Below are 12333 nucleotides of genomic sequence, written 5' to 3'. Positions count from 1 at the left end.
CTTCACTACATTTTCCTCCATCTCTAACAGACCTACATTATTTTTAGACATCTCCATATTCCGTTGTGCACTTTGATGTCCTTCTTGGATTTTATGTTTCTGCATATTCTCTCTCCTCTTCTATATCCCCCACCCACCTTCCCTATGTTTCTCCACACACTCATTCTTTCTTCCTCTTCCCCCTCCCTTTTCACCCATATGTTTCTCCCCACATCCTTTCCATCATCACCAAATATCTCTGCCAGGAATAGCCTGACAAAAGCTACTTGGCTTTTCCAGGCAGCTGAAAGTGGAGCCACTCTCCTGAAGCTTTTTGTTTGATGTCTGTGTCAGAGTGTGGGCCTAAGGGCTTGTTTTCACCACTACTTTACTGCACTGTAACTTTTTCACCCAGAGGTGTGAAAAAACACCCCCCTTGAATGCAGCAAGTTGGAATGCTGTAAAGCACCAGTGTAAACAAGCTCCTTTCACTGGGAGCCACATCCCAATGCTGTTGGCTACTACAGGTTGAACCTGCTAAATATAGGACTCTCTAGTCTGGTAACAACTGTGGTCTGGCAGGACGTTGTCTGGCAGGAGCCTTTTTTGTAGTAAGGGTTGGACCTCCCTGGTCCTGGGAACCTGGCACACTGGGGACCTGACTGGTCCTGGATGAGGGATTTTGCCAGATCATTGGAGTTCATTTCTGGCTCTCCTACTGCCTGTCCTACCACTTACTCTGTCCCTGCAAAGAGCTTCCTGGCCCTGCCAGCACACCCCCGTTCCCCTCCCGAGCCCAGCCCAGCTGAGCTGCATGCCAGCTCCTGAACCTAACAATCCTACTGAGTCATCTGTCCAGCTTCCTGGTTTCTATCTCCCCACCATTCCCCACAGCTCAGCTGGGCCATGCATTGCCTCCCTCCTCCATGCATCACACCAGGCTCCTGATCCCAACCTCCTCCCACCCTGCAGCATGTGGAGACTGATCCTGGAACATCCATGGTCCTATGGGACACATGTTGCTGGACCAGAGAGTTCCAGTTTATAGAGGTGCAACCTGTGTTTTCAAGCCAAATATTGTAAACTAAAGTAGTTCTTGCAATAAGTTCTGCTCCTCCCAGACAGTAAAAAGGAGTTCAGCTGATGTCCCCTCCTACCCCCACCCACTGCTTGCTCTTATTTGCTTGCTCTGGGAAAGACCAAAAAAAGGGGAATTTTTCTTTAGGTGGTGTGTGGATGTCAGTTTTGTGTTATGATGGGCTAAATAGAAAAGAAAGGGACCAAACATTTTTGATTGGCAAAGGACTTTGAAGTACAAAAAAGAATCAGTACTAAAGGGTAAGAAACATTCCCTTTCCAGAAGATTTGGTTAGATGAATTTTATTCATTGCATGGTCAAATACATCAAATATAAACCAAAACAAGAAAAAGGAAACTTGTCATCCATTCACCCGTAATCAAGTATGATGAAAGGGCTTATATGTAAATATGTATTTATAAGAATTATTCTTAAGCAGCACAATCCATAGAGCTTAATGCAGCTCAGACAAAGTAATAAATGAGTTTTCCATCAAGCATGAGTTTTCATTAGTTTTCCATCAAGCAAATTATGAAAAAAGCAGATTCCTTCTCTGAAAGTTCCTGTATGTGCAAACATAGGGAGAACGTAGGGAGGAAATATCTTGATCTTTTTTCAAATAAGAATAAAGGAAGTCTAAGGGTATGTCTACACTGCAAACTTATTTCGGAAAAAGATATTCCAGAAGATATCTTCTGGAATAGCTTATTTCAAAATAGAGCATCCATGCTACAGGGAAGCCTGAAACTTAGTCCAAGGCAGGCTCCCCTAATGTGGACACACTATCACAATTTAGAGTTCCAGGAGGCACTGGGGAGGAATAACTTTAGAATGGCCCCGGTGAGGAGCTATTTCAACATAGCAGCAGTGAAGCATCCACCTACACCCTCTTCTAAAAAAGCTTTTTCATAAGAGATGTTATTCCTCGTGAATGAGGTGTAGCAACGTGGGAAAAAGTTCTCCGTTATTTCTATTTTCTTTCGAAATAATTGCTGTGTAACACTAGTATTGTTTTTCCAGAATGATGGCCGCAAGTCCAGAATAATGGTGCAGTGTAGAGGCACCCTAAGTCTCCAAAAATGGAATCAGTCTGAGAAGAAACTAACGGCCAAGAATGTAAAAATCACAATAAAGTAAATCAAATCTCAAAGTGGCAGCACCATGATGGCACAACGTCTTTTGTAGCATGTGCTTCTACAGTAGATCCTTCCAGAAGTTCCTAGAAATCCTCAGATAGTATTACCAAAACAAAAAAATCACCCTCTAAACAATTGGTGTTGATTCGATGATGACATTGTTATGAATGTCAGCTTGTACATCATGAGACACACAGTGAAAAAATAGTACTGATGCATACTCTATGAATGACTTAAATTTTTCAAAGCCCTCAGATGCCAATAATGTAGCCACAGTCTATCCTTCTCAAGTATAACATAGAATACTCCATTAACAATGGATCTTCAATCTTCAATAAACAGGTCTTGATATTTCTTAAATTAATTTTGCAGGAGCAATAGCACAGCACCCAGCAAACCAAACTGAAAACCAAGAAGTTTGAGCAAAAAACAGGACTATGTAGCACTTTAAAGACTAACAAGATGGTTTATTAGATGATGAGCTTTCGTGGGCCAGACCCACTTCCTCAGATCAAATAGTGGAAGAAAATTGTCACAACCATATATACCAAAGGATACAATTAATTGGCAAGCCTCCCCACCATCCAAGCAGAGGAAAAGACCAGCTAGTGAAAGAGAAAGATCTCAGGAACAGGAATGCTGAGTTGGAAAATGATGATGGAGAACAGTAGGCAGTAAGAGAAGATGGGCCCGTGTGAAACTTGGCCACACCCATGATAATCTGGCCATACCCATGGACATCCAACTAACTAAAATTATGCTCAAAAACTTCGGAGGGGTAGCTGAGTTACTCTGTATCAGGAAAAACTTAAACAACAAATAGTCTGGTAGTACTTTAAAGACTAACAAAACATGTAGATGGTATTACGAGCTTTTGTGGACACAGCCCACTTCTTCAGATGACCAGAGTGCTGCATATCCAGAAAATTATGCTGAACCACAGATGTTGCTAGACAGTGCCAGACTAGAGAGTTTTAACCTATAGAGGAGGACCTTGGTTTGACTAAATATGAGTTAATTAAGTTTAAACTAAATAAAAAGTTAAAGAAAAATAGATCTGAAACTAAGGTCCTTGATTTCAAAAGAACCAACTTTCTTTCTTTTTTTCTTTTTTTTTTTTAAAGGGAAGCATTTAGAGTAGTGCATTCACAACTGAAGAACTCAAGGTCTGAATGAGGAGGAGGCTTGGAATTATTTTAAATCAAAGCTTAGAGAAACTCTCTGAAGCCCGCATCCTGAGTGAAAAGAAAAAAATTCAATGAGAAGGATTGCAGACCCAACTAGATGAACAAGCATCTCAAACAAGTTATTGAAAAAAAGATGAAACCTTACAATTCTCAGACAAAAAAATCTGTGCCCACATAGTCACACAGATTTACCTCAAGAATAAATATTTCTCACATACACACACAATCTTTGAGTCTTTGAGTTTATTTTAATAGGTTTGCTAAACCATATGAGAGTCTTGTCTAAATCCAATAAAAATACATAAAACTTCCACTTCAAGATAGGGATGTAAGCGACTAGTTGACCAGTGACTCGACTAGTCACTTCCCCTCCCACCCTTACTGTCTCTATCAGAAAGAGGCAGCATTGGTAGGAAGCAGGAGCCAGTGTTGTAGGGAAACCAACTTAAAAACTGGATCCCCTTCAGCACCATCTCTGTGGGGGAGCAGGGGATGCAGAGACGTAGCAGGACATCAGGCACAAGCCAGGAATAAGTTAATTCCTCATTTTTGCCTGGTCCCCCTGCTGCCCTTGTGCTTGTTCAATGTATTAAGAGCCACCAAGCAGTCCGCCCGCTGCACTTCAGCCTTTACATGTATTAAGAGCCTAGCAGCTATTAATACATTTAAAAGGCAGAGCCACAGCGGGATTAACTCCTGGGGACAGGAGCTAACTCTTCCGCTTTGGCTCTGCAGTTCCCCCTTATCAACTAATTGATTAGTCAATAGAAATTCCATCAACTAGTTGACTAGCTGATTAAATGCCATTTAATATCCCTACTTCAAGAGCATATTCAACATGGGAAGGTCTGCTTGCCAAAGGATTCAATGAATTCTTTATCAAGAATTAGCAATCACTGAATATATATTTTACATTACAAGGATACGGAGGGGATTATAATTCTTAAATCTACCTTAAGAGCCACATAAATGGAAAGCCTTTATGATTCCTGTCAAAAAACTTGATGCATCATTAAGTCAAGCAAAACTAAACCAGCCCCCTCTTAGAGGCAAAGACCAACTCCCCCCCCCCCCCCCCCAAAAAAAACCAAACAAAACCAACCAAAACACCGCTCAAAAACAAATGGACCAAATCCAGAGGGGGAAAGAAATCTAGACAGTAAGAAAAGTCTTGCCAAAGATGTTTTCTAGTTAAGTTAGTCTTTCTTTTGCAAGGCAGCATTTCCTTTTATTCATTTAACAGCATTGGTTCCTTCTCAATATATGACAACTGAAATAAAATCTACTCACTGTGGAATATTTTTTAAAAATGTATTATTTGTACTAGACCTCTCTCAATGTATGTGCTCACATTTCATTGGTATGTTGATAACAGCAAAATGAAAACTTCTCTCGTCTATCTAATGCTTAGAAGACCATAAATGCCCATCTCTTTGAAACAGGTACCATATACTGAATCTAACATGATTATACTAATAAAGGAATAGACTTTAGACAAAGACCATCTTGCACCTAGATGAATGGCAGAGTAAACAAAGACAAACAATAGGTAAATCATGTGAAAGTACAAAGAGGGAAAATACTGAAAAGAAAAATGAACATGAAGTCAAATGTGAAGAACTGAACAGAACTTTAAATTGTATAAATGCAGAATTATGAAGACGGCACATCCCATGGTCTCCTTGCCCCATTTACACCATTGTCCAAAAAGATCCTCAATTTCAACTCTGCTCCCGTTCAAAAGGGGGTTAAAAGTTAAAATGTGAATTTCCCCCAAAATATGATTACTTGGCAGAAGAAGTAAGTGGGGCCAGAGTTAAGCAGTAACCCACTAACTAGACTGTAGAGAAAAGGGTAAATAGAGTACAAAATTACTTTAAAAGTGTTCAATCTTCATAGTTAGCTTTGGGACAGAACCTCTTCCTTAGTTAGAGAAGAAGCTACATACTCAGGAACTTTATACAAAGCTTCCTCTTGCCTCTTCCCCACCACACCTCTCTGACCACAAAAACAGGGGAAGACTCTAGAGCCTTGCACAGACTAGGCCCTCTCCCTCAAAGCCTGATGTCTGTTCTCTATGCTTGACAGACTCTGTATAGCAGCTCCCCCACCGCTCTCTGCACTACTGCCTGTCTGTTACCATAGAGACAGACTGTAATGCTAGAAAAAGCTGAGCTCATGAGCCTGGACAAGGGAATAACAGGCCTTTCCGGATGTGTCTAAATTACACTCCTCTGCCAACAGAGGGATGTAGATTAGGCACATTGCTATTGCAAATGAAGCGGGGATTTAAATATCCCACACTTCATTTGAATAGAAATGGCTGCCGCTTTTTACCGACGCAGCACTTTGCCGGCAAAAAGCGGCAGTCTAGACGGGGATCGGTCGACAAGGAAAGCCTTTTCCGACCGATCCCTTATGCCTTGTGCAACGAGGTTTACAGAATCAGTCAGAAAAGGCTTTCCTTGTCTACTGATCCCCTTCTAGACTGCTGTTTTTGCCGGCAAAGTGCCGTGTCGGCAAAAAGTGGCAGCCATTTCTATTCAAATGAAGTGCGGGATATTTAAATCCCCGCTTCATTTGCAATAGCAATGTGCCTAATCTACATCTCTCTGTCGGCAGAGGGGTGTAGTTTAGACACACCCTCAGTGTGAATAGAGGGTTGAGTATATCTCCCAACCCAACCTGACCAGAAGACACTCTGAAGGGAGAAGAAAAGCAGTCTAAAGAAGATGGGAAAATGGGCAAAATGAACTTAGGGAAGGAGGATATCAGGAAGTAAGGGGATGATGCTACTCAGTAATTAATTAGAGGAGGTAGCTGTGTTAATCTGAAACTTAAAAAAAAAACCACCCTTAAAAAACAACAGTTCTGTAGCACCTCTAGCCACACCTCTAAACAAGCAACATCATTACAGGACCTAACCACATAAGCCACCACATCAGAGGCTCATAAAGCTGCACATCCACTAATGTGATCTATGCCATCAAGTGCCAGCAATGCCTCTCTCATATGTATATTGGCCAAACTGGACAGTCTCTTAGACAGAGGATTACTAGATGCAAATCAGATATTCAAAATGGTAACATATAAAAACCTGTTGGAGAAAATTTTAATTTCCCCAGGCACTAATTAATGGATTTAAAGGAGGCTATTCTGTTACAAAACAATTTCAGGAATCAACTAGAGAGAGAATCTGCAAAACTAGCCTTCATATGCAAATATAATATTATTTCACACAGCTTGAACAAAAGCATGAACTGGATGGGCCATTATAGTCAACACCCAAATGACATCTAAGGCTAAGTAATAGGCACTTACAGCCTACTCTATTAGCCTTAATTATCTCGGACACTTTAATTAACAGGATTGCTCTCCCCCCCCCCCTTTCTTCTACCCCTCTCTCCTCTTTTTCTACTTTATATTTCAAAATCTATGCCCCTTGTTCCATAATATTTGTCATCTAAAGAAGTGGTTTGTGCCCACGAAAGCTCATGATACTATTAATATATTAATGTTAGTCTCTAAGGTGTAATTAGAGGAGGAAATCTATATGGAAGGTGGTGTAGAGGGAAGAAGACACTTGTGGGAAGGGGAGAAGAAACAAATATGAAGAAAGTACTTGTGAGACAAAAAAGGAACAGGTTGAGAGAAGAAATGAACGAGGAAAAATATAATAGCATAATACTTAAAATGTGAATCAACCCAAAATATATACTTTCATTCCTTGGAAGAACATTTTGGAAAAGACCTCAACTATTAAAGGTCAAGAGAATAGGACCTATGAAGGAACACTGAAAGAATTGGGCTTGTTTAGTTTGGAAAGGACAAGACTGGGAGGGGACATGATAGAGGCCTTCAGGTATCTAAAAGGATGTCACAAGGAGGAGGGAGAAAAATTGTTCTCCTTGGCCTCTGAGGATAGGACAATTAGTAATGGGCTTAAACTGCAGCAAGGGAGGTTTAGGCTGGACATTAGGAAAAACTTTCTAAGGGTACGTTTACACTAGCTCGTTAATTCGAGCTAGATACGGTAATTAGGGCAAGCGGAGTTGCAAATAAAGCCCAAGATTTAAATATCCCAGGCTTCATTTGCATGTTCCTGGGCGCCACCATTTTTAAATCCCCCTTAATCTGAACTCCGTGCCCGCGGCTACATGTGGCATGGAGCAGATAGTTTGAATTAAAGATCCTAATTTGAACTACTGTTACTCCTCATTCCACGAGGACTTGATGACATATCGAGATCCCTTCCAGTTCTAGTGTTCTATGATTTTATGATTCTATTGTCATCAGCCCCCACACACTGCTGTAATATTAACATGGCATTTACTTTTTCTGTAGTGAAATCAAGATAATTGCCTGTGGTAGGGTGTGTAACGGGTGTGTAACAGGGGGAACCCAGGGGCCAGAAATTCCCACCAAGCCATACCTGACAGGCATGCCCAGAATGGAAGTGGAGTTCAGAAGTGGCAGCCCTGCACAGACAGGGTAGGATAGGGCAGGCAGAGCAAGGGAGTAGTTCTATGTGGGTAGTTCCTGCAGAGAGAAGGGGGCTCCACATCTAGGGCTGCCAACTTTCCAATTTCTCAAAACCAGACTTTACAGCAGGAATGTCAAAGCCATTCCACACCCCTGCTCCACCTCTCCCCAAAGCCTTGTCTCTGGCTCTGTCTCTTTCCTGATAAGCCCCACACCTGCTCACTCCTCTCCTCCCTCCTGTCACTCGCTGCTTTCCCCCTTCCCTGTCACTAGAAGTGGGAGTTGCCACCAGATGTGGAACTTGCTGTTTGCCTGCCAATGGGATGCAAGTTGGAGGCAGCCCCGGCTGTACAGGATCTGGTGCTAGTTGATGACCTGGTGCCTCTTCCCTACCCAGAAGCTTGCCCTTAAGTCAGGTAAAAAGTGATGGTCTCCTAGTCACTCTGGTCTGGTGCTCCTGCTATGATCAAATGCTCAGCTTCCCCCAGGGATACTCCCCTGCTCAGCAGCTGGCAATGAGCCAAACCCCGCTCTGTTGTCTGGCATCAGTTACTTTGGGTCCTCGGTAGTAGCCAAGCCACTCCCACTCAGGTGTCAGGGCACACTGGAACTAAAAGCACTTTTGACGGGGTGGAGGTGGGGTAGGCCAGCCCTTCCTTGCACTTCCTGTTCCTTCATGGCAGGCGTTGCTCTGCTCTGAGTACCAGCTGCCACCAATAGGCCTGATCCTGCGCCACCCCTTTTTTGCACCCTCTCACCTGTTCTGCACCTGGATATGGCTGGCTCTCTAATCTTCACCCTAGTTACAGTCTAGGACTTATGGTGTGGGGGTCAATACTTCTGAGAGACTCTTCAGCCCCTTACAACCAGTTTTTCCAATTGAAAAGTGAACACCTGGCGAGCCTATCTATGCCACCTGGACCAGATACCACTGCAGAGCTGCCAAAGGCCCCTGTGAATATCAGGAATGAGGAATTCTACGTGAAAAAGAGCATCTAGACACTTGTCAATGAGAGCCCCCGCCATGAGGTCATTCACCAAACCTTGTGATTTTGGAAGGAGCTGGACATGATAGGAGATGCAGGCTTGGGAGCAGCTATTCACCAGCTTCATATCTACCTAGACTGTCACAGGGCCCTCAGTAGAATTCAGTGGAGCTAAAAATGCCCAGGTTTTCCCTACTGCAGGAGATATAATCTTGCTGCTATGGACACAGCACCAATGGGTGACATTGCCACACTGGCACATACCCACTCCCTGACATTTCCTCATATTTTAGAGCATCCAGTCTGCTGGTTTCTATAGCAGCTATGTACTATAAGTTGGATTTTGTGTATGCGCGACTGGAAAGTGTGGTTACATTAAATAAATATCATCTGACCAGTATATGAACTTTGTGCAGGTAAAGTGGAATACTTTTCAGATGTTTGGCAATCACAAGTAACCACAACTATGTGCTTTTGGAATGATGTCACTTTAGAAGTGACTGTCACTCAACTGCATACTGTTTAAACCAAAGTTAGTAATGCCATCTAACACTCAAACTTTAACGTCCTTCAAAATGACAGCTGAATGCTAATAAGTGGCTAGAAAAAAATTATGAATAATATTAATTAGCACTAAAAAACTATTTTTGAAATTAAAGTAATATAGTTTGAATATTTGAAATTTCCTGTATTGTCCTTCCATGCCTTCTTTGAAGTTTCTCCTCTGATTTGCATCAATCTGTATATCAAATGCTTTATAACAGTTACATTTTACTTTATTGAACTCCTTGGAGAGACTAAATTCTGATTTACACAAATTAGAATGAATTTCATTAGTCAAGTAATATGATAATCTGCAATTAAGAAACAAACATTCTATTTTCCACATCAGATTCTTTGTTAATGAAACCAAACACTATCAGAGACTCTGAAGTGAAGCCAAAATTAGTTTGTTTTGATTCTTTAGAACCTGATTTACACTTTATCTGTTACATAAACACCTGCATCTAGAATAATTTTAAAAGTTGCTTTGATAAACAATTCAAAATAATTTGCACTAACTAAAAGACACTAGCAGCAGTATTTAAAATTGTGTATGTCTCTTCAGCTTCCAATTTAAACACTAAACACCACCTAAAAATAGGGTTACATAAAATAATTCCTGCTACAATTTCAATGTGCATCTTCTTGTGATAAAAAAATCCTCAATATACTTACAGCAGCACAATTAAGTTATTCAGTTTTTGCTAACAGAAATAGTGTGCTTAATTTTCTGTGGTCTTCAACAGATTAGATTCCTTAGGTGAATAATACTATATAAAAGGTTTGTTATTTTTAGTAACAGCCATCCAAACTACTGGGAATGCTAGATTTATGTAAAAGACAAGATAATGACAAACTCCTATTATGAAAAGGTTTTAAAGCTTTTCATCTAAAAAAAAAATCTACACTATAAATATAACATATTAAATTTCAAGAATTCTTCAATATAACAAAAAACATTCTAATGAAAACACTTTCTATTCTGAATTGCAAAAGCATTTTGTATTTTTCCTTTTTTGGCATTGAGCATTGCAAGATGTCTCAAAATCAAATTAATGCAAGATTTGCTATAAAAGGAATGCAGTTAGCCTACTTAGGTCCCTACATTTAAATCTTACACAGTATCATTGAATGATGCTGTTGAGATATAATTATAACATTTTACAAAAAACAGTGTTTCAGGGCATCTTTTCTAGGCTTGCATTGTCCCTGAAAATTGTTTGCCATAAATCTGCATTTGTGCATCCAAATTACAGATGTAAAGGTTTAACTGGTAAGTATTGCCTTACTGAGATGCTTACTGGGGCAATGAGTTAACCAGCACTGACCCCGCTGGAGCAGCACAGGGCACTCCAGCCTGGCCAGGCCACAGGGAAAGGGCTGCTCCAGCCCTTCCAGGCCTACCACACCATTGGCGGGGGCTGCTTTAGCACTCCCCTACCCAGGGTGAGCAGTTAATTTACATGGGATTTTACATCCCTAATCCAAACCAAGTAACTGCCCTCAAAAAGTACACATCTCTGCTCAACATGCAATTATTGCGTCCATTTTATTTTTATCCATGATGCACCAGTCAATAAAGCAATGCATTGCTGAACATTGGGATACACATCCTAGAGATACATCAGACTATTATAGCCAGAGCATTGTAGCATTACCTATTTCTGTGCATAGACCTTTTCTCTGGCACCAACTTCAGGGCTTTAAATGTAATGGTTTATCTCAGTGGTTCTCAATCTGGAGTACATAATCTAATTTTTTAGATAGAATATATAAACTCATCTAGATATTTGCCTAGTTTTACAACAAACTACATAAGAAGCACTAGAAAAGTCAGTACAAACAAATTCCACACATGCTTCTGCTCCTCTCTTTAGCCACTGAAGCTCCAGTGGGCACAGGTGGGGAGGAGTGCATGTCCTCCAGCTGCAGAAGGTCAATGTTTGTCTGCGCATTGTGCTACCCAGTCGTCAGATCGGGGAATGCAGCAAACTGTGTACTTTCCTCTGGTTCCCTCATGAAGGGGAACAGCCAGCGATGTTCATGTATGAATGGTAAGAGCTATTGGGAGGGGAGGGGAGTTGCAGCCCCTCTGCTCTCTCTAAATGACACCTCGAGGATAGGAAGTTTGGGGCTGAGGCAGTCCGGGACAGAGGGGTGTGCACACCTGCAGCCAGCCCCTTTCACCTGCCTGGTGATTCTGTCTCTTTTCTGTATGGTGTTGTGTGTCCCTTTATGCATGGGGAGAGGGGGTAACTTCAGCAAGCCTTCCTGCAGCACATAACTGAACCCTTACTTTGCTTTAATTTATGATACGAGGATGCTGCATACCAAATGTGGTGGTCCTAGCACTGTCTGTGTAGGAGGAGTTCTTTTTATGCATCCATGTATGAATCAGGGGTGAGGGAGTTTCAGTCCCATTTCTCCCCCACCCTCCACAACCGAACCTTTACCTTGCTTTAAGTTATGGTAAGAGGAAACTGCATACCAAATCTGGTGGTCATAGCTCTTACCATTTAAGAAGAGTTCTTCAATAAACAGATGAATGGACAGACAAACTTGCTTGCTCACAAACTCACTCAAATATATAATATATGGTAAAAATGAGAAAGTAAGCCATTTTGCAGTAATAGGGTGCTGCCACATTTGTATTTGTATGTCTGATTTTGTAAACAAGTAGATATACCATGTAAGTGTCTATCACGTTTAGTATACTAATGTTTAAGCATGCATATAAAGAAAGCTGGACATTTATGTTACTTGTTGCACAGATTCCTTAAAGCACAATGATGTTGAAATCCTTTGAAATTCTCTCTCTCTCTCTCTCAACATATCAAGATAGTTAAATTAGTCTGAATGATGAAATAAGGAAGGATGATCTTGTATTGTTAAGGCACTTGACAGGATCTCAGAACAACTAGGGTCAGTTCCAAGCTCTGCCA

The 12333-nt window shown here is 41.2% G+C and overlaps 1 protein-coding gene and 1 long non-coding RNA gene across 4 annotated transcripts in view; one reads left to right on the top strand and one right to left on the bottom strand.

Annotated features, from left to right (window-relative positions):
* LOC142827355 (uncharacterized) overlaps positions 1 to 3503 on the top strand; it is a 47337-nt gene extending 43834 nt beyond the window's left edge. Inside the window, exon 3 of the long non-coding RNA XR_012902063.2 lies at positions 3318 to 3503. This is a non-coding gene — a long non-coding RNA (uncharacterized LOC142827355). The remainder of the gene's footprint in view (positions 1 to 3317) is intronic.
* Positions 1 to 12333, bottom strand: part of CACNB2 (calcium voltage-gated channel auxiliary subunit beta 2) — a 382137-nt gene that overhangs the window by 114496 nt on the left and 255308 nt on the right. The gene's annotated exons all lie outside the window — the stretch shown is intronic.

The sequence above is a fragment of the Pelodiscus sinensis genome, chromosome 2, assembly GCF_052426305.1.
Source record: "Pelodiscus sinensis isolate ZL-2025 chromosome 2, ASM5242630v1, whole genome shotgun sequence".
Classification (NCBI taxonomy): Eukaryota; Metazoa; Chordata; order Testudines; family Trionychidae; genus Pelodiscus; species Pelodiscus sinensis.
This window is presented reverse-complemented; position numbering and strand designations above follow the sequence as displayed.